A 23010-nucleotide genomic window follows, 5' to 3' on the forward strand; every position below is an offset into this window, starting at 1 on the left:
CCTCGCTCCTCCCCAAGCGGTGAGTTTTCAGTGTATATACCATTTTGTTCGGTGCTGGTGTGGGATTTGGCTGAAAGTGACCTATTTTAAAGACCTTTTATTGCTCCCCCCCTCAGCAATGCATGTGGCGGCCGATTCCGTTACCCAAATAGCGTTTCCCAATCATTTTAATTTGTCAGATTAAAACATCTCATGGAGGCTGGATTTCTGTAACCCGCGTGTGGGTATGTCGTTAGAAATATCTCTCACCCAGCTTTGCTGCAAGCATCTTTGGAGCATTAGAGTTGACCTTTGTCACTGTGAAAGCAGAAATAAATACCAAGACGATACCTGGGAGATGCAGTTGTACCATTGTGTTGGGCGCGGTACAAGAAATGAGGTGGGGGGGGGGAGAGAGAACCAGAGATTAAAATGGTTGTTGTCAAATGTAGATCTTTTACATGCCTTCGGAAAAAAAATATGACAGATCGGTAACAGCCCTGAGGACTTCTAATATATTTTCTTAGAAAAACGTTTCATGTTTATCGTGCTTGTCTCTGCTGCTTATCATGGTATGGAGTATTTCATTAGGTGGCATTTTAGTGGCTCTGTTGGTTAAATAGCAGTTGCATTAACTAGTTGAACAAATTGTGTCCTTCACCTTTGACTATTGCATTTTGAGAGCCGTTACAGCAGTGTGCCCATGCATGCCAAGGGCGGATTAATAAGATGTTACCTAAAGGTTTGGATGTTATTGATTCCTTACTATTAATGCTATTTATAGTGTGTTTGACATGGCTCTTGCTTTATGTATTTGGATAAAGCTTATCAGCTTGGAGTGCTTCAGATGGAATGTTTCAAAAATACCACCTCAAATACATATATATATATATATATATATATATAAAATTGAACAATATAGTTTGAATCCTCAGTGTCTGAAAAACAGCTTTAGCAGATAGCACATAATAGTGAAAACCGTGGAAAACTGATACATTTTGACACTAGGGAAGGTTTGTTTTCATGTTTCAGGATTACAGAATAGCAACTTGTGTTGCAATAAATGCAGTTTTTGGTATGCTTTTCTTGAGCCTATATTTTCCTTGCCTTTGTGCCTTGCCTCCTCATAGTGTGCCATAGTTTCTGCTACTTATGTCCAAGGACAAACCTAATCAACGACTGGCTTGAGCCTTCATATTAGATTCTCCACAACACTGGCCTAGTTCTGACTGGTATGTTTGCCATTTTTAGGACTCCTCTTCCTTTTATCCATGGGCTGAAATACATTGATAAACTTGAACCTCAGTTTGTCCTTTGAACTTGGCAGAAGGTTTTTCTCCTCTGTTAACAATATCTCAGTGAAGAGAAGGTGGTTTTGGTAGGACAGCCTAATTTTAAATTCAGTCCTGTTGAAATACAACTGCCTGAAGTAAAAACTCTTTGGATAGTTGGATATTATTTTTCTTTTTAAGTAGACTGAATTAAGTGTTGCCTGTACAGGACCAGATGTTGGCATTAAAATTATGTACAGATAAAATGGCTTAGGCCTCAAGTTATACTATTTGAAAAAGTTATCTATGTCCTGCTGTTAAAATCTGGTGTAAGCTAAACTGAAGAACTTTAAATGTTTACTTCCAGCTAAATAACATTTCCAATTGTGCAGTTTTTATCTCTAGCTCTATTAACCATTTTTGTCTCCAGAATAACATGTTTTTAATGAATAGTAGGACTGTCTCAGGTTTTATGCTTGGTGAGATTCATTAGAAGAGAAACAAATATCACACTAATAATTACATCTTCAGATGTATCCTAGTAGTGGATTTCCTGTAATGAGGACGTTTTGTAGAGAACAATAGATATGGCAGCAATTTCAGAGATTTGTTTTAAAGATGTTGTAGGTAGCTGACTCTGCAGTAGTGAGTTCCACTTTGACACAACCCCTGCATACTCAACAGAACGTTAGGTGGTTTCCAGGTACTTGGTTTTCAGATGTAATTTTCTTTCTAGCAAAGACAGACAGGATATACTGCTGCTGTTGTCTCTCATGTCTGTCACTTCTGCAAGGATATACTTCTGATCTAACTTAGTAGGGAGTAAGGTCATTTGCAGAACATGCCTCATAGAAGTTTATTTTGTCAGTATAGGTATTTTGTCAAGTAAGAAGATAATTAGGGTGGATCTGGCTCTCATTGTGATCCAGAAGTGGTGAGGAAGCTATGGTAAATACCACTTGTCTTATTCCATTCTCACTGTGTTTTGAAGAACACTCCCATAATCACTAAGATCCTATCTTAGAAGCATTTTCTGTTGTGTTCCTGTTCATATTAAAATCATGTAAACAGCATACTGTTAGATTGAAGTGCATACTAGAAATTATAAAAATCTTTGGTGTTACCAGGGGTGAGCCACCCTCTTGTCTTCTGAATGGCAGTGGTGCTGGGTGGCCATTACCTTTTTCCTGTTCAAGTGTGCTGTGTAGTGTCAAGGATTTTACTTTTATTTCCCTTTTGTGAGCCTGAACAAAGGGAAGAGCTGAGCTTCAACCCTGGACTGGAGTCACGTCTGAACTGGAAAGTTTCCTGGGTCTGACAGCAAGCTTTCAGTTCTGTCCTCTCCTGGTTAACCATGCTTGGGACAAGCTTGCCTGTAACAGCACAGAGCAGGATGATTTAATATTTCTGAGACCCACATCTGTCTTTTTTTCTATAATATTGAAGAGCGTGTCCTACTCTTCTCCACAAAGTGCTCATTCTGGATGGACACAGTGCAGGATGAAGCCCTGGTGTGTGCAGCCTGGTGCTCTCTGGCAAGTTCCCCTGACTGAGGTGTGCTGTCCTGTCCCCCACCTGCTTCTCCATGTGTCATTCCATTGGCTCTGGTCTTTGATCCTGCACCAGCAGAAAGCTAACCTAAGGAAAAATACAGTTTTGTGTCAGCTTGGTGATCTGAAATGGCTCAGTGCACTGTGAGGTGAGGTTAGAGACCACCCCAGGATTGGGCTGCGCCACCACAGCCAGCAATGAGATTTAAAGATAGAGGTGGCTGGTGGCACTTTCTGCTAAACTTGTAGGGGTTCTGTGTCAGGATTCTTTGTTTTTATTGTCCTTTAACATGCTGAGGCATTGCTGATTATACATTGATTTCTCTGTGGAGAAGACTGAAAAAATTCAATGGACAAAGGGTCAGAAAATCACTAATCCCCTCATGTGAAGTTCCAGAGGGAGAGTCCTTCCTGTGAAAAAATTTAAAATATAAAAACATGAAATCAGATGTGGAATTCAAAGTGTCTGAGGGGAAGAAGTGCAGAAAATAGTAGGAAAAGATAGAGAGCTGTTTAAAAGCAGAGTTGGCTTTTACACACTATTCCTTCCTCTTTGCCTAAGTGCTCATTTACAGTACAGAACATGGAGGAGGGAATACTTTCTGAAGGCCCTTAGAAACACAGTGGACATTAGCCAGCACAGTGGGGGCTCCAAACGTGGTTTTTAAAGCAATTTTTGAACTTGATGATCACTGGAATTACAGTATTTTTTTAAATTGTGAAAGGGAAGCCATTAGGAACTTCTAACACTTGATGGGAAGTCAGTGCATTATTACTCTTGGATTTTTTTTTTTGACATTCTGCTAAATCTTTGTTTCTTTGCCAGAAGAAAAGGCAAGGTAGCCACTGTAAACAAAACATGAAATTGCCAAAGCAGCAATAAGTTTTGTCTAAGCAGAGGAGTTTCTCCAGTTTAATCAGAGCTTGCTGAGGACAGATCTACAGCATTAGTTACACACCTATAGCTTGGAGGTGAGGTTTCCTTTCTCTTAGGGGTTGGTGAGGACAGTCCAACATGAGTTAAGAGTGATGATGGCTTCTTAATACAACTGGGCAGTAGCTCATAGTTTTGCTTGCTGTATTGCTTGGCTGGAAACAGTTTTGATTTTTCTTTAGGGGTCAGAATGGGGTGACAGCATGAGATTTACATATTGAGTCTTGTCCTTAGGATGGAAAAGGCTTGAAATGTTTTGTTTGGGGGGGAAAAGTTAGATCTTGAGGAAAAAAAGTAAAAGTCACAAAACTCTAAAGCTGGCAGGCTCTTCAGTTTTCTGTGCCTGTGATCTTCCAATGACCCTTGTTACACTCCTGGCTACAGCCATACAAATATTTTCTTTAGAGTGAGATGTAATTTTATAAAAACAGTTTTCTCCTACACTCATTGAGTTCAGCATTTTTACAGGACAGCCTCCTATCAGAATGTGGGGGAACAGTGCCTGTGAGTTTCATTGGAAGCTTTTATTGCATGTCAGCTTTATCAATCTGTATTTGAAAGGAAAATTTTTGATGTTTACTATTAATCTCAGAGATTTTTGCTATATCTTTAGACTGAAAGTCAATATGTATTACACTTGATTTCTTAAAATGTGAATAAAGTTGCTTTCAGCCTTTCACTTAGCTCACCTAAACTTTAAAACTTCTTTTACTTCCCTTTAGCCCTCTGCCATTAGTTGAGCACTGCTAGACACAGATTTTGAGGGGTTAGGTCCTTAGGATCAGTCCTTCCTTTGCATTGCTGGTTCAGCTTCAGTTCACTCTGCTCTGGCTAATTTCTAATGTCTAGAAAGCTTTGGGGTCCAGGAGAATATGCAAGTGCAAGGATGTTGAAAGTGTAGGGAGCATTTCTTGTAACACTTTTGGCTTGCTCCCCATCCATGTGTTCAGTCTGTTTTCAAGCACCCAGCAATCCTTCCTCTTCCCTGACATTCCAGTGCTCAAGGGCAGTAACAGAGCCATGAGCCCATGCCCAGAGAAATGTTGTACTGAGATTTCTTGGAAAGAATCTCATGTGCTGTTGCACATGTTTGTTATTTTTGCCTCCTTCACCGTTCTTAATATGCAATTCTCATTTCCCACCTCAGTCCCCTTTTAATTGGTGACTGTCCCTCCCTCCCCAGCTGAGATGAGAGGTTATTTTTGCTAGTGCTGTTTCTCAAATAGGCCACGGGTATCCAGTAAGTAGTGCAGTAACTTTCTCCATCAGTTTTTAGGATTTCTCAAGTTGTGTCCCAGTGGCAGTGCAACATGTTTCTCCTTTAGTTCTGGCTTGCAGTTGTCACTAACATTAACTCCTCCCAGTTCCCACTTCCTTGTAACCCAATCTGAATAAAGATCATGGGATTTGAATGTGCCTTGCTTTGCTGCTGCTGCTCTGGATGTTTGGGTTGTCTCTGTGCTCTTTGTAAACTGTGTGCTGTGATCTTCTTTTTGGCTTTGCCTGTTTCAAGGAGCAGTTGACAGTTGTTAAAATCAGTTCTGGGCCAGCTGTGATTTGATGCGATTAAACTGTGTTAAATGTGTTCCAGAACTGTTTCCTGGCCTAGATAGCAAACTAGTTAAACCCTGGGTTTGGAATCTATTTTGGTATGATTTCGCCCTGTACCCCTAGGTAAGCTGTGTCCCTCTTTGAGGGTCAAACAGAACACAGGGTCTGTGCACAGCACAGTATCTTCTGCCCTTAATCCATCACTTTCCTCTGTCTCCTTGGGCTTTTTAAATTAGCCTTTGCGTATTGAAGTCTTGTCTTGAGAATTATGTGCTGGACTGACTGCAGTAATGTGGTTTTGCCACCCATAAAGACTAAGGTGCAGTGATCTGATTTTCGCTGGCATCAGCTGAGCTGTACAAACCCCCCTTTATACTTGCTTGGTGTGGCCGGGTGTGCAGCCAGGCTCTTAGATTGGGGTTTTTATGAAGGCTTGCAACTTCACTTAAAAAAGAGAGTAACCTTGGCCTTGACAAAAATTCCTGCTGTCTCCTAGAAGTGCATGTCAGAGGAAATAATGATACATTTCAGAGGCAGTGCCTTGCAAAGAATGCCAGGCTCCATTTTTATTATGGGTTAATTGCCATATAGGCAAACCCTGAACTCTTACCTGTGTTTTTGGCTTAATTTTCCTTCTTCCCTTTCCACACAAACCCCCCTCTAACACATGCTTTGAAGTGTTTAAAACTAGGTTAGTCTCTGGCTGGAGGTGTGTGGTAGAACCTCCTTTTAATTCTTGCTGGGACCTGCCCGTTTTGCAGCAAGAATGCAGGCAAACCCATCTGAATGCTGATCATCTGTCCTTTGTAAGTGATGGAAGGTTATTTTCCCCTTCATTTGCCACAATACGTGGGCAAGGAAATCCTAGAGCATCTCCATTCCAGAAGCCACCTTGAGTGGCCGGATCTGTACAAATTGGAGTGCTCATGGAGGTGGGAGAAGAGGGCTTAGTGAGGATGCTGGGGCTGAATTTAGTTGGTTGCATGACAATCACTGGAGATATTTCCTTCTGCTCTCAGAAGATGTTGCTGTCAGCTGCTAGCTCAGTAGTTGACCACATTCTTAGCAGATCAACCTACACAGATGTCCTGAACTGACCAGAGAATTCAACATTTCTATTGCTGACTGGAAGGACAGAGCACAGGGAGCCAAACACTTAAGATAATCTGTACTTAAGAAGACGTCTGAATACATGGGTTTTTTATTAAAAAAAATGTTATGGAAGAAGGAAGTCTTCATCCTCACCTTTGCTTTGATTTCATTACAATACTGATGATGTAAATTTATTTGCAAAAACAAGACTGGGCAAAAGATTTGTTCCTGATTTGACAATAACATGCAGAGTGCTTTGAATACTAGACTAACGTGAAAATAGTTTACTTATAAAGTACATGATTTACCTTCACTAGCTCATAGTTAGTCATAAAACCATAAAGAACATTTAAAGAATTATTTGCTAGTTTATTGCATAAAAAATTGACATGGAATTTTGGATGCTCAGTTTTAAAAAATATTTTGGAAAAGCCTCTAAATTTTCCCAATTATTTTAGTGCTTTTTCTTGAATGGCTCTTATATATTGAAAATACTAATTAGCACATTATTTTAAGTCTCTTATGTTTTCCTCTGTTGTTGGAATTGGTAATTCTGGACCACTGTGCAGGTAGGCCATCACATTGGGCTCTGGAGTTTCTCCACAGTGGCTGATCCAGCACCAGGGTGTGTGATCCTCATTTGAATAGTCTTCCCATTGCTGTGGGAATCTCTGGTACTGAAAATTAATTACTCTAGTGACTATAAATTGGTGTAATCACAATGTTTTTCTGTAGGTATTACAAATATTTTATGTTTAAACAGAAATAGTTATAATTACTATTAATATAAGAAATGAAATATTAATACACAAATAGAAATTTAAGCTATAGCAAAGAAATATTATCTTACATATGTGATGGTTTTATACTTTTCTCTGAATTAGCAGGATAATAATAGTAATTCCGTGCTCTGAATTTCACCCACAAATCTCAAGGTGTTTCAAATGGATGATAAAGGCATATTTATTTTCCACATTCATGAGGTGGGGATACTGAAGTACAGGTGGAGAAGTGAGTAATTTGCTCAGGATGGCTGGTGGTGGTGGGGTAGAAGAATTTGTCTCCTTGGTTCCCAGTTTGCATCAGCTCCTCCCAGGCTGTAAGGTGGAAGCAGAAGTGTAGGAGATGCTGCTTTGCCTTGGGGTGTGGTGGAGTAACACAGACCTCAGAGTTCAGCAGCAGCACCGTCCCAGATCTCCCTCTGAAAGTCTGCCTGACCTGCTGAAAATGCAGGGATGGGGTTTCTTCTTTCATCATAGGAGCAATATGGAGATTTTTCTTGACATAATGGCAATTTAATGCTAGTCATGAATAAGCTGGCTAAATCTTGAAAATTTTAATATTTTTTGTTATTATTATGTGACTTTTTGCTGATTTTTATCTTTACATAAATCTGAAAAGGGCTTTTAATGCATTGTAAATCAGTCCCTGAACTTGATGAACAACAATCTAAGTTTTTTTTCATTTTTTAAGTCAGTCATGCACAGGGATAACTGGGGGCTGCCCATCTAAGTAAAAATATTCCTGTGCATATAAAATTGAAAGACTTGAGTATTGTCTGGACATTTTTATGGAGATCTGTGAGGGCAGTGTATCTTTTCACCCTGTTTGTGCAGTCTCTGCCACAACTGAATCTCACCTTTTCTTCAGGGTCTGGTTATTGTGTAATGCAAATGCACACTGCTGTAAAAAGCTGAAAGGGTTCTCACCTGGTGCCCTGGGAAGGAAGAGGAGCTTCCAGCCCCTGTGCCTGTTGGGAATCCATAAACATTGCAGAATGAGCCATTGCTCAGCTCATCACCAGTAACTTTCATCTGTTCTAGATTCTGCTGTACCTGTCTCTGCAGTGTGGGGATTCATTTAAGACAACTATGCAGTGAAATAGCTGGGGCTTACCTGGAAATAATAAAATTAAGAATTTTGTTGTTTCAGTCATCCTTTTAAACTAGAATAACTTCAAAAAGCATTAAAACCTTGGAATCTGAGCACCCGTGTGAAAGTGCTCAGTATTTTGGGACCTTGTTTGTCTGAGGGATTTTTTCCCATGCTGCCACAGACATGGAGTTTGAAATTTAGCAAGCTTTCTCCAAAAGCTGCTTTCAGCTTTAAAACTAATGTTACCTGTGTTGGTTTGAAGTAGTTCATACTTGTTTATTATGCCTGTTGCAAAATCTACCTACCTATTTACATAGGTGTTGGGGAAGCATGGGTGATATGGAGCAGCATGAGTGGAAGGAGAGGATGGTGTGAGTTGTGATTCTACTTGTCTGCTTGTTTTCTGGTTTGGAGGCAGTGAGCACCTGCTGATTTAGGGGTTTTCTGTATGTGATTTCATGCCTGTGATTAGCATTTCTAAGGCCATGACACATACGGTCTCACCACTTAAATACATTCTGTAAATATGTAAACAGAAAATTACAGAGATGGTCATTGTCCGACTGTCCTGACTGGTCTCCAGAGTCAACCCAGCAGGACTCAGCACGCTCCACTGGGCCCATCCAACACAACTGAGCTCACACTTCAAACTTAGAAGCAGAATTCCATCTTGTATTGGAGTTACCACCTGTTTTTGATGCTTCCTTAAAGGCAATTGCTTGTTTCATTTTCCTTCCTTTTGATTGCTGGGACAGGAGATTGAGATCTTGAGATAGATCTGGAATGCACTTACTGTTTTACCATTGGAAGTCAAATTCTATAGAAAACATCAGGTGCTTTACAGAAGTCTGTAATTGAATTTGATCTGAAATCAGCCATTTGTTAATCTGAAATCAGTCATTGTTATGAGAGGATTTCTCAGGGTAGTTGATCACAGAATATTCTGAGTTGAAAGGGATCACAAGGATCATCAAAGTCCAACTCCTGTGCCCCAAGAATCCCACCACGTGTCTGAGATCTTTGTCTAAACACTTCTTGAACTCTCTGCCTTTGAGTGCTTCCCTGGAGAGCTTGTTCCAGTGCCCAACACCCTCTGGATGAAGAACCTTTTCTGTAGAGTAATAACAAGACATTTGAGTTCTGTGGAGGAATGTGAGATCCTCTGTGAGGGCATATTTAAAAAATATAAATATTTTTGGGGACAAAATCTGAGAATAACCCCTGGTTAGCTGATGGTCCTGGTGGAGCATTGTCCCTAAGTTAATAGCAAGTCTGGGTTTGTTTTGCTGCTTTGAGGAATTATTAGTGTTCTGTCTGAATTGAGCTTGTACATAAGGTAGAGATGGCAGTCTTCTTAGTTTCATGTTCAATACCAAAAAATCACAGCAAAATCAATCAAATGCTTTGTCACCATTGTGCTGTTTAGTAGATATAAGTGGAACCATGTGACCACTGAATATGTAGTAACTTCCACTTCTGTAATTCTCTTTGTTTCTTTCCTGCTTTTTTTTTTTGTTTGTTTCTTTTTGTTGTTGTTGTTGTGAAAATGAAGTCATAAATTGTTAGAAGCAAGGAGACTGGTCATGTGCTATTTAGTTTGATGTCTTAAATGGAGATTTTCTTCCAAGATTTGGCAGCTATTTCTCATATAAAACCTGTTATTTTTGAGCTTGCCAATCATGTCAGTGTGTTGGGTTCAGGTATTACATGAAGGGTAAATCTCCTTGTGACGTGGAGCAGTGGGTACACATGTTCTGGCAAGGGCCTTTCCTGAGTTTTAATAAATACAGACAAGGTATGAACACCTTTTCACCACAAGAGGTGTGTTTTTATCCTGTGCAGGTGCTGCACTCTGCATGCATGCACACCTAGCAGTTCCTCTGTTCCTGGTGCAGCATGGCTCCTTGCTCTGCAGGAAGGATGCTGCTCAGAATGCCTGCCTCATAGAGAAAAAATAACTTTATAAAGCATTTCAGAAAGAGCAGCTTCCAATTTACTGAGCAGTTTAAACATGCTGTACTTTGCTTTGTTTCATCATGGTAAAAGCCACTTGCCTTTGTAACTCCTAACCAACAATAAAACAGGTATAAACAGGCAGAAAACAATGTAGTGTTCAAGGTATCTCTAGAGGGGAACAGTAGCTAAACACTTTTTAATTTGATTTTGCTTGGTCTGGAAAGGAGCAGGACTGTCCCCTTCCCCATTTTCATGGGCTGCTCACTTGGGCCAGGGGTTTGAAGGGAATATTTGGTTACCCTCAGACCCACTGAGTTTTGAATTATCCAGAAGGCAGCTGCCAGAAGCAGAGCTGGTGTTCTGAGCTCGTTTGAGGGAGAGCTGCTTCCCTCCTGTTTGGGTTTTGCTTTTTTGGTAGGTGTGATGTCATCATTCTGCGAGGTCTGCGCCGCCGCGTCCTCCAGGAAAACAAAACAGGGTGACGAGACCTGAATGTCAAATGCAAAAAACAAGCAGATCTGATTCTTCCTATCCTCCCTCCCCCTTTTTCTTTGAAAGGAGCTTTCAAGCTGACTTTATACAACAGGAATTAGCTTAATAGAAAGAAAGAGCAAGAGAAGCAGAGTTATTTCTTTTCAGTTCTTACTATCAAGTTCTCAAAAATAACTCCTTGCTGCCTTGCTGGAGGATGGGATGCATGTTTTGTGCCAGATGCAAATATAGAGGGGCACTTTATGAGTATCCAAATATTCCTTGTTTCTGAGATCTTTTATCTTTTAATATAATCTTTCTCTGGTTTTGATTATTTTGGAGATATTTAAATGAGCACTGCACAGTGTCTTCTTGCCATGCTTATGTGAATTTCTACCAGGGAACTGTCCCATACATTTCAGGTGTTTGTACAGATATCAAGGTAGTACTTGCAGCAGCCTTCCACCAAGACTACTTTTGGGCCCTGGCCAGAGTCAGGGGATCAGCCAAAACCAAGTGCTGGGCTGATATAACCAGGATGATTTTTATTCAAGCCTTTGGAATTATATTAATATAAGAATGTATTGGAATTTTTCCTTCTTTCTGGGAGCCCTTTTGTGGCCTGGCAGCAGTTGGCTCTCATGCAGCTTGTTAGCTATACTGAGCAATACAGCTCCTGTAAACAGGGATAGGTTTATTCTTTTTCAGGCTCGAGCTTTAGATATTCCCTCATTCAGTATGACTTTACAAAATAATCTGCAGAGAGGCATTTTGAGGCTTTTGGAGGCTCTAAAGTGAATATTGATAGTGAGAGGATGGGCTGGTGGTCTCTGAGAAGCTGTCCAGCTGTATTAAAAACTTCTGGCCAGTGAGCAGCACTGGAGCTGATATTTTTTGCCCTGTTATGTTCAAGAACCTTAATTACATCTTGGTTGCTCTTTATAGTTAGTGTCCAAAAAGTAAATAGTGTTTTCTGGCATGGCCTGTTGAGCTCTCAGTAGCTCCCTGTCCAGCTGGGCTGCTCGACTGAGCTGCATGCACGATGAGGGAGCAGTTCTTGCTTTTTGCTGGTTGGTTGTTAGGGATATATCTGCCCAAGGTATCAGGAGGTTGTCCTACTTTCCCAGTTCAAAAATCCCAGATCCTTAGAATTTATAAAATGGACACCTGATGTTCCCTTTGTTTATTAGCCAACAGGAACAGTCAGAAAATAGCTCTTCTTGTAATACAGGAATTGTTGCTTGAAACTTTGCAGTTGTTTTTTTTCCTCTTATTTGTCTGTTCCTACTGACAAACAAAAGGCATAATCCATTATTCCAAACTGCTGAAAGAGGCTTCAAATTGCCAGGTATGAAATTATGCTGCTTGTTCTGTTACCAGTAGGAAACGGCATGTGAGATGTTTCAAAACCTACAAAGGAGAAAGTTCTTTGTATGTGTGAATTTAGTATTCACAAAAGGTGTCAGATTGACAGCCATGGAGATTGTGGAGATCGAAATTTTATTTATCCCTGGAGAAGGTGCAGTGCAGACTGCAGTAGTGCAAAAATTTCCTGTATTTTTCTGCTGTTGCACCCTACCTGTGCCCTTCACAGGCAGCCTCTTGGGGTGAGGAGCTCCTCCTTTCTCTGCCCCTTCAGGGAGCTGGCTGACAAAAAGATGTGAGGGTGGTTTTTTTGTGTGATGTGGGTGCTTGTCTCCTGAAATCTAAAGAGATGTGGAAGGAATTTGATAACATCTACCTCTAAACATCCACTGGAGCAGAGACAGCCTTTGGCCCCCATGTTCTCTGACTGGAGGCAGGCTGAGATCTCGAGGCAGAAGATGTTAGTGGTTATGATTCTGTTATTCACCAACTTAGCTGCTTTTCTGCAAAGATTTACCACTCCAGTATTGAAACTCTAATGCAGCCAACTTCTTCTGCTTTGTCTAAAAACATTCGATTAATTCTCCAGGGGAATGGGAGGTTCTCTAGGAGGTGTCATGTCAGAGGAGTGTGATGTGAGTTGTCCATTTGCCAAAACGGAGAAAGAATATCAAGCCCTTTTTCTGAGGGGAAAAAAACCCCAAACAAACACAAACCCAATACCAAAACAGACCAGCAGGTGACTGATTTTCAAAAAATTCTAACACCTCTCTGGCAAGATCCCTTGTGCCCCTGCTCTCTTGGAGCTGTTCTTGTGACTGTCCTTGTTCCCTGATGCTTGGAGAAAGAATATCCAGCCCTTTTTCTGAGGGGAAAAAAAGCAAAAAAAAAAAAAACCCAAACAAACACAAACCCAATACCAAAACAGACCAGCAGGTGACTAATTTCAAAAATTTCTAGCACCTCTCTGGTAAGATCCCTTGTGCTCCTGCTCTCTTGGAGCTGTTCTTGTGACTGTCCTTGTTCCCTGATGCTTTGCTTCTTCATGTCTTGCTAGAGCCAGGCCTCTTCTGTCACATATTTGCAGACCATTTTAAGGAGGCCCTTAAACCACAGAGCTCAGTCCTGCTCCAGCTGTGCTGTGTGGTTATTGCTCTGGGTAGGAGCTTTAATCTTCTGCAGCTCCCATCTTTCATTAGATGGCACAATTGTGTGGCTCTGAGCAGCGTGGCTTAGCTTGGACCAAATCACTGATTGCCTTCAGATCAGCCAGCATGGCCCAGGCCAGGCCACAGCCTTCCAGCCCAGCGAGGCTTAAGGAGAAAAATAAGATCAGTTTAATTGGCTTTTTGTTTGCAGCACTACTCCTTTATGGCTCCTGAAGATCAGTTCAGTCTTGGAAAAGTCACCTGTTGGAAGCTTCCTGCCTCACTTCCTGAAAAAGTTGAGGCCAAAGTCCTTGAAACAGGCAGGACAACCTTGTTTTCAGGAAGTCCGAGTGTGAGAGCTGGTTCCACCATATCTCAATTAACCTTCTGTTCAAATGCACAGAAAATAAGTTTTGTCCATTGACTGAAGCAGTCAAATTATTGTTCCCCTCAGTTAAAGGGTAGGAGTGGAAATGGTTGCTAATTATTTCTTTTTCATTCATTTGCTTTTGTGAATGATTGCTGAGAACAGCTGGATTAAGTGGCTTTATGTGTGAGCACACAAAGAACCTGTGAAATATAGAGGTGTTTGGATTTGTGCTGTTGAAATAGACCAATTTCTGATTACAGTTGTTCTGTCAAATTTAGGATGGGTGTGTTTCTATGTGAGCTGAAATTGCCATTCCAGCCTTAAAATGTTGTAGCACTTGGTAGATACATACAAGTGGCTTAAGGTCTCTCCTCCTCTCTTCAGACCACAAAAAAGTGCTGCATTTCTTACTTGAGAGCTGAAGAGTTGGTGTACCAGAGAAAATTTTTTAAAAATACTTAGTTAACCCAGGTAGACTGAATCTTTGGCATTAAAACTGCTTTGTGGGCCTTGTTTATGAATTGTTGTTCCAGGTATTTGCTTCAGGTGCAGATGTTGACCTAGCTCTTTCATCCCTCATGTTCAGGACAATTAATAACACTGCCAAACCAGAAAATATACAGATAATGTTTTTAAAGCAAGTTTTTGGAGAAAAGGTGTAGTCATTTACCTTCTGTGTGTACGGAATGATATATCAGCTCAACCTTTTTCTCTAGTGGAGAGGCAGTTCATGCACAAAGATGTCCGAGTCCATGGTTTGATGGACTTCTTAGGAAACTTGTAAGGAGAGACGTGCTGAATGTTCTAGGTGTGTTCCACTGCAGTGGATTCAACTCCTGACTCCACAGTGCTTGCAGGTGCTGGTGTTCAGGGAAAACACAGCACTTCAGCATTCCGTGCATGTGTCTTCCTCCTAGCAATATATTCATGTGTATAAATAATGCTACAGGCAGGTCAAGTATAAAGGTTAATTTGTTGATGTTAAGTTCCATCAAGATGGAGACTGTATTTGCCAAGCACTTCCTTCAATGGGGGCATATTCCCCAGTGGGACCCACCTTTGCAGTGCAGTGGCAGTAAGAGGGTGAAGCAGCACTGAGTGTTGCTGAGGCATTTTGCAGCTCCTAGTGCTGGAGCAGGCAGTTATCCCTGGAGAGCAGCAGAAGATGCTTCAGCCCTGGACTAGGAGAGATCAGAAGGACTTTTTCCTGCAGGAGAGGCTCCTCTTGTTTCCAGTTCCTGGACTGTCAGGAATATGTCCTGTGTTCAGTGAATCATTCCTGGAGAGCACTCAGGCAGTGTGGAGGAGGAAAATGCCTGGTGTGAATGCAGGAGGTATAAAAGTCAGATGAGAGGGGAGAGATAAGAATATGTCAGGACAGAGTGCAGTGAAACTGGGACTGCAGAGGGGTCGGAGAGAAAGGAGCTGGAGCTGATGGAGAACTGGAGCTGGGGGTTTGCAGGAGAGGTAACTTGGGAGCCTGGGAGATGGGGAGGGAGGCAGCAAAAGAAGATGGGTTGGCAAGGGAGATGGCAGTCTGAATTCTGACACTTTCTAATTTTGGAATGCTTGCCTTTGTAACCTTAATAATTTTGTTCTAATACACCAGATACAAAAATTGCATTATATGTTCTGAGGAATTTGGTTACTATGGTAATGGGTATATAAGTACATAAGAGATGAGATGTCAGCAATCAGAACAGCTGTAATGTAGCACGCAGACCTGTGACTACCAGAATTTGGGAAGCAGGCCCTTAGAAGCTTCTCCTGCTTCAGTCTCATTTCCCACTGCCAGGATGTGTGTTCCTGTGTGAAAGCGATATCAGAGCTTCTGCAACAAATCTTCCAGGGTTTTGGAATTTCAGCAAACATGCCCAAAAATTCTGGGTAAACAGACCATGTACCTCCCTTCTGTGCCAGGATGGGGAGGTCTCTGTTCCCACCCAGCTGCTGAAGTGCAGGACAGATGCTGGCTGGACAGACCAGAGCATGTGGGGTGGGAGCAGGCTCCTGCTGCCCTCTGCTCTGCCTCCTGCCTCCCTCCTTGCTCAAAGGCCAGGGCTGGCTGAGCCATGGATGTAGAACTCATTCCCAGTGTCACACAACCAATTTTCCCCTCCCCACTGCTGGTGCTTTGTCTAGGTGGATTTGGGGCAGTGCTGGTACCTGGTAAAGTCTGTGCCAGGAGCTGCTGTGTTTATTGCCACAGTTTGGTGATGGTGAGGTCTTGCCCAGCCATAGCAGCTGGGGAAGATGATGAGGGAGCAAGAGCATCCTTGGGAGTGTCAGGCAGGAATGGGGGCAGCTGTTGACATAGGAGTGGAAAGGATTGTGGTTCTTGCACACTTCTGATCTTCTCCTCCTCCATCTGCAGCAAGGGTATGTTTCCCTACCCACATGTCTGATTTGAAAACCATTTCTGCAGTGTTTCCCATGGCTGGGGACAGGTGGGTTCTGAGGATTATCCTCAGCAGGGCATGGTTGCTGGAGAGCTGATGGAGCAAGCACTGTCCAGGTTGGGTACTGCAAGTACAGGGTCAGGACACCACAGGGCACAGCAGCATGGTGGAGATTTCTGAGAGCCAAGCATAGGGTAATGGTGTAAGGATGACTTGGTCCTAGTGAGGAAACTGGGCTGGAGGGAAGCTGCTGCTAGCTCTTCAAGGTCCAGTCTTCAGACAGTTTTAAGTGGTGTTTTAGTCTTGATGTACATGTGAAAGGACTGTGTTAATGGAATTTGCTGTGCAGAGATAGGAGGCATTTTCAATCCAGAGGAGGACTGGAGTCTCTGGCAGGACTGAATGAGCTGGAGGATTTGCAGTATGGGGACCTAAATGGAATAGTGCAAAGTGAATGGTCATGCAATAGCAAGTATATAATAACATACTGAATATAGAAAGATACATTATTATATATAAAGATATGAAATAGAAAAATATGGCTTATTGGTTAGAAATGGAACAATGCAAAAGACTTGCATATATCCCTTGATGCCATGGTGATTTTTAAAATTTAGTGCTACATATCTAGGAAATAAGCAGATGTGGAAAATGGTGATGGAGGATTTAAAGAAAAGAAAAGCTTCATTTGGGACAGATGTGAGGAAGGGCTGCTAGCATGGTCTGGGAAGTCAGTGCTCTCTCCTGCGTCATAAAGGGAGACAAAACTGGCTTTTTTCAGCTAACAGACTTAAGGGGACAGTGTTCTATCTCTCTTTGTGCTTAGCTCCCAGTATTGAAAAGAGAACTCTTCAATGCTGGTGTGGGAAAAAGAGTAAGGCAGTGTAAACTTACAGTAATAAATCTGTAAATCAGTCTTAATCAGTTCTTAATCTTAAATTGGTTCCTAATCAAAATAGGAGTGGGGTTCTGGAGCAGCCTTGTAATCAGAGTAGTGGTTTCAAGAAGTTCTCAGGAGTTGGTTATTATTTGATGATTGGATTCTATTATAAAGGTGCTTAAAATAGCAGGAGCAGGACTTAATTGGACCTTCAGTCCTGTGATCTTAACAATTCCATTGAGCCATACTCTGTATACCTGAGCCACAAATTGTTTTGTGTATTAGTTGAAATGAGCGTTTTCCCCATGAAAGCATAAAACTCATCAAATTAAAAGGTTATGCTTGTTATCTTAATACATACTGAGAACTATTTTTTTGTTTTAAGTGAAAAGCATAAAGAGAAGGGATTCAGACCTTGCAGAAACCAGTGGAGAGGCATTTCTTCTAGTAGGTAGAACAGTAAAAAAGGGGGATTTAAAATTTTTGGTTTTGTTTGGTTTTGGCTGTTTGCCTCTTCCCCTTGTTGTATGTTGTGTAGGAAATGGTTCTTAGTCACGTGAAGACTGGAAAAAAAATAACCTGAGCTGGAGTAAAACAAATTGCTGTGACTTTGGGGAATTCCAGCAGGAAAGGAGGTGCTCACGGGCTCTAGAAACGTGTGACATAATTGCTCATTAAAGCTACCCCATTTATGGGTACAGATAATCTGGTAGCACAGATTTAACAGCTATGAAAGGTTTTAAATCTTTTGAAGCTGAAATATGTTTGAACCCCTTTTTGAATGTGCTTCAAGTTACAGACATAGTAAGAGCTATAAATCCTTGTTGCACTGCCAGTGTCTGTGTGCTGCAGTGGGTTGGTCATTCCTAAAGAACAGAATAATCTTTCACTGGTCATCTGTTCTGACAGGGCTTCTCTGCCTGTGCCCAGTGCTGAAGGGCCATCACACACATGCACCTTCCTAGAACCTCTCCTTATTTCCCTGCAGCTTTTCAATAAACCTTTTTTCTATTTATGATAGTAATCCTGGATTTTATAAAATCCTGTGTTAAGAGAATTTGACCTTTTTCATAGCAAGGTGTGTTTTGATGGTGCTTGTTTGACCTTAGAAGAATAGCAGCATAAAAATTGTCATCCAGGTTCTGGTCCCTCGCCTGTCTGGTCCTATCTGCTGTCTCTGGCAGTGGTGACAACTTCAAAAGTAGTGCCAGGAGCATCCAGGAATACCTTACCTGACCTGGCTGTGGATGTTCTTACTCTTGGAAAAGTCTAGTTTAAAAAGCAGTGTCTCTGTCTCTTGGGCTCAATGCCTCACAGTCATTTCTGCAGGTTCGTTTTGCTGTTTACACCTTGATTGGTTGAATTCCTTTGCTCTGTTATAAACATATTGCTCTTATAGTTTATGGCTTCTCCATTTGTTTTTGAAGTCTGAGCACTTATCATGACCTTATTTATGATTTTTAACTACTCTTACACCTTTTCTGCTCAAGCTCAGTTTGTCTTTTTAGGTATTTGCAACTTCCCATTTCTAATGCTTTTTTACCATACTTCAATTTTACTGCTACATGTGAATGAAGAATAATCTCCAGCCATGGAAGAGACTTCTTCAAGTACTGTCAGAAATTCTGTATTATTTTTCTGATTGATTAATCCTGTTTTTTAAAAAAACCCAGTCTGACATTGTCTTTGGCATTATCGTGCAATAATTTCTGCTGAGTTTTCTGCAGCAGGCTCAGCTCCTGAGTTATATTTAGTTTAAGAGTAGATGTTTGCTTTATGGTTCTTTACTTTTTGACCTTTCATCTCTGTCTTGTTGCTCATTCATACTCTTTTTAAAGGTTCCTGTGTACTTTCTGATGCTGTCAGCTGCCCTAAATAAAACATGTCTTGTACTTTTCCCTCCCATCCAGATCTTAAGTGCAGATACTATGCAGGATTCACACATGATCTGTGGTCACTCTGGTTGCAAGAGCCTTTTTTCTTGTGTAAAATGTAATGTAATTATTATCTGACCTCTTGCTTTTTTTAGTTTTGTATCAATTCAGAGGTGATGATTCTGTTCTCCACCTATGACTAATTCTCGCAGTAATTTTGTGTACTTTTTCCACTTCTTTTTGAATATCCTTTTGAGTTGTTCTGTTCTTTTAATGACATGTAGTCTAGTGCATAAATGGTTCGTTTTCTGCTTCTGAGCGCAGCACAGTCACCAAGTGATTAGCATGTTGCTCCCACTAATTAATAGTTCAGTTAATTCTTCTGTTCAGTTTGGTTGCAGCCGTTGATGGGAGCTTCTGGAGCAGCAGCAGCTGCTGCAAGGGGACAGCAGCTGTGACAAAAGCTGTACGTCACTCTGCAGCTACGTCAGACTTCAGGGCAGCTGCTTACCCATCCCCATAGGTCAGTAGTGTTTAATTTAAGTGTTTGTGGAAGGACCAGCTGTCTTGGTCTGTGACAGCACCTTACCTTATACCCAGTTATCTTCTTTGTGCAGGTTATTTACTTTCTCTCCTCTTTCCTTGTTCTCCTGTGTGGCTTTTTGTCAGACTGGGTGACTGCCTGAGGCTTCTTGCTGTTGGTTTGTAAGATTGTTCCTGCAGAATCTCACAGAGTTCTCCTGGATTTTTCTGTTTGTGTTTGGCTTTATTTTCGTCCTCAATTTCTTCCTACTGGCATCAGTTTTGCCAGGTTTATACTTGCTCAAATAAGAATCTGACCTGTGGACTGGAGGGTTGGACACAGCTTCTTGCAGGAGTGGGAGTGTTCTTCTGCACTCCAGGGAATTCATCTGCAAGCTCAATCTAAACATTTTTTCTTTTTTATTTTTTTTTTTACTGATTGACCAGAAAGACTTTGAATTGCTTTCTTTCAGGCCTCTTTTCAAAAACTATGGTGATACTGCCACTTTTTAATTACTTCTTTTCTCAAGGGTAATTATCTATGTTGTGAGCTTTAGTAGCTTATTTCTGAGTTATTTATGCTGAATCCAAAATAGCTAATTTGCTTACGTTTACTCTATTTATTGTTCTGGGACAGAATTGCTTAGGGGTCAAGAAGAGGTTTCTTTAAACTCAAGTCCCATTAGGATATCTGACTAATTTTTTTTATGGACAGCTGGAGTTTCCCAGTATTTTTGCCTCTAGACTTAATTGACTCTCATCAACTGGCCTCTTGCTAACCTCTTCCTGGCCAGTGTGCTGCCAGCACAGCATCTCCCACACTGGGTCCCTTATAACTTGTGCTCCTTGGTTGGAGAGACATGGCCATGGAGAGCTGGCTGTAGGTGATGCACTCACAGAATGATTATTAATGTGATGCTTTACATTAATAAAGGAAAAGAGTTGGCAGTGACTGTGGACTTACTGAATTGCAAAAGAAAGGGAACAGAAGATTTCATTTTTTCCAGTTGCCTTCCTCATAGCTTTGCTGGCCTAAGGAATCACTAAATTTAGAGCTGACCTTCTTAATAAATGTACCAGAACTATCACAAGCAAAGACATCCAGGAGATGTTAGTGTTGAACATGTCAAGGAATGGTGAGCACTTCTTGATCTTATGGGATATTCTGCTTTAAATAGTAGGGGATTAAAAAGCAAGATTTGCTTTAATTTTTCTCAACTGCGTCGGTATTGTCTTTTATATATGTTGTTTAAGTGGTAGAGTCAGTTGTAGATTTGGTGTGAGTGACATTGTAAAAATTGTCATTTAACAAAACTAGTATTTTCAGGCGTATAGGTAATGTTAGGAATGTTTGTGTTTGCTTATAACTGACATAGGAAATCTGTCAAAAGAGATTTGTTTGTTCAGAATATTTTGTCTTTAATGCAAGAACACACTTACCCAGTTGGTTATTTTTAAGTTCTTAGAAAACTTGAAAGATTGTAGAAATAATTAAAAATAAATATTTACACTCAGCCCAGAAACACAGATCCTGTGCTTGTCAGAGAAGGTTTGGGAAATACAACTTTCTGACCCTTTTGTTAGTGACATTCCTGGAAAGTAAACACCCAAGCAGAACAGCTCAGCTGGATCAGAAAGTGTGCTGGAGTAAGTAATTCAAGAGTTGATGATGGACATTTTAGTGTCAGAATCTTGAGAGGAAATCAAAGTAAGGCACAGAGTCTACAAGTACACGTATAAGAGAAATGCAAGCAGTGCTCCAACATAAAAGTGTCTTCCTGAGGCTATTCTGTGAAAAAGTATAATGAAAGAAAAAAACAGAGGTAGAAAAGCAGAGAGAGAAAGAAAAAAAAACCTGCAAAGAGGTTTTTTCAGGATAGAACTATTCCTCAGAAATCTTTCAAAAATAAATTGAAAAGGGAATCTTATAGGAATGGTAGGCTTGTTCCTTGTCAGATGAAGAAAGAAGGACTGAGTGGGGAAGAAAAGCCTGTTTGAACATAGATGCTCACACAGACAAAAAATTGCAAGAATTCACTGTAATATCCAGGTGCAGATTCATCTTATTCTTCTAATCTATTCCTTCTAGAAATACCTAGGTGAGGGAACGTGAAAGATGAAGGGGACAGCATTTCATGCCTGTTCTTTGCTGAACTCCTGTGGAGAAGGTTCTCTGTTCCTGTGCTGGAAGCAGAACTTTTGCAGAGGTGTACATGGGGATAGAGACCATGTGAAATGCCCTTGCTGCTGTAAGGCAAGTGATGGAAGTGTCCAGCATGGCTCTAAGATCTCACCTGCTTCAGGCTTTGGCAGCAGAAGGGTCTCCTCACCTGGAGATGAAATTATTCTGTCTTTTCCCTTCCCCTGGAGACTGGCAGAAAGCAAAGGAGAATCTCATGTACATGAGCTTGGTGTGAAAAGTAATGTGGAAAAGAATCTCAGTGGTGCTTCCCATGCTCCACAGGTACCTTCCACAATCCACTTTGCTCATCCCATTCCAGGTGGTTTTGTTCTGCTTGTAGTTGGCATTATTTTAGGATGATCAGTTTGGTGACAGCTTTTTGGATATTTTTCTAACAGTTTCGTGTAGAATGTCATTCATCTGCACCTCCCTTTTCCTTAATGACTGACAGCCCTGGTGGATCCAGTGTGGAGAACAAATGTACTGAAAAGAATGATATTAAGAGAAAGGCAAGTTCATTACTTTGTCAGCATTTTTTTGTTTGAGCTGCAGCTCACGACTAAATGGTAAAAGTAAGTTAGCAGAATCCCAAGGGGGATGTTCCTGAGTGCCCTTTGTCCCCTTTGCAGGGCATGGGAGAAGTTAAATGCACCTTGCTGCTTCTCCAACCTTTTCTTGTTTCATTTCTGGGAGGTTTTTTTTGGTTTTGTTGTTTTTGTTTTTGTTTTTTTTCCTTAATTGTCACTCTAGGAAGAATTCCAAATTGCAGAACTAGGAGGAGAAAAAAATAACATGTTGTTAGCTTGGTGGGAGAGGCTTAGCCAAGTGCACAAGAGTCTGGGATATGGGGTTCTGCATGAGTCAGGGCATTGCAATTCCTGTCTGTTCTGAGAGGTTTGAGGTGCTGATGGACCTTCCATTGTGACAGTCACTGGAACACATCTGTCTTGATGCCATCTGCCTGGGGTCACTGAGGGTGGACAGGAAGCTGATTTTTAGCTATTCAAGGAAACAGCCACCTTCTGCTGTGAGCAGAGTAACTCCTCTTCCATGTGTTCAGAGCATGTTAAGGCCCTTGAGAATCACTCTGCTTTTGTCAGAACAGGAAAAAAAAAAGGCCGACTGGGTGGAGCAGAGCCTGGGTTAAAAGAGGTTTGAAAAAATGCAAAGCAATAAAAACCAGTGTATATGGTTTTGACAAGCTTGCTGAAGGAGGAGTGTGGTGCAGTGATCAGGAATGTGCTTTCCCAGGAACCATGAGGGACCTGATGGACGTGAGTCCCTCTGTGTTTGCTGAGCTGTGCAGAAGGATGGGCACAGTCTTGGCTCTGACAGTATCACACTGGCTGTAGATTCCCTGAATTTCAGAGGAGCCAACAGAACTCCTTCTGTCTGTGCCCTTGTGGAAAGGCCCCACCACTGGCTGGCACCTGGCTTTTGGGAACAGTAAATAAAGTGATAGGACCTCTAGTGGATAATTCCTGCCCTTTATCTTTCTGGGTAAGGTAACTCCATGCATAGAATTTGTCAGGCTAAAATTTTAAAGGCTGATTTAAATGCAGACAATAAACTTAAGTCAGGGGTAAGTGTC

General features: G+C 41.3%; 1 protein-coding gene across 1 annotated transcript in view; it reads left to right on the forward strand.

Annotated features, from left to right (window-relative positions):
- The window catches only part of TAOK1 (TAO kinase 1), a 69379-nt gene continuing 46369 nt past the window's right edge, over nucleotides 1-23010 (forward strand). Inside the window, exon 1 of the mRNA XM_039720517.1 lies at nucleotides 1-19. The gene's annotated coding sequence lies outside the window, so the exon portion shown is untranslated. The remainder of the gene's footprint in view (nucleotides 20-23010) is intronic.

The sequence above is a fragment of the Passer montanus genome, unplaced genomic scaffold (genome assembly GCF_014805655.1).
Source record: "Passer montanus isolate IOZ18808 unplaced genomic scaffold, ASM1480565v1 scaffold44, whole genome shotgun sequence".
Taxonomy (NCBI): domain Eukaryota; kingdom Metazoa; phylum Chordata; class Aves; order Passeriformes; family Passeridae; genus Passer; species Passer montanus.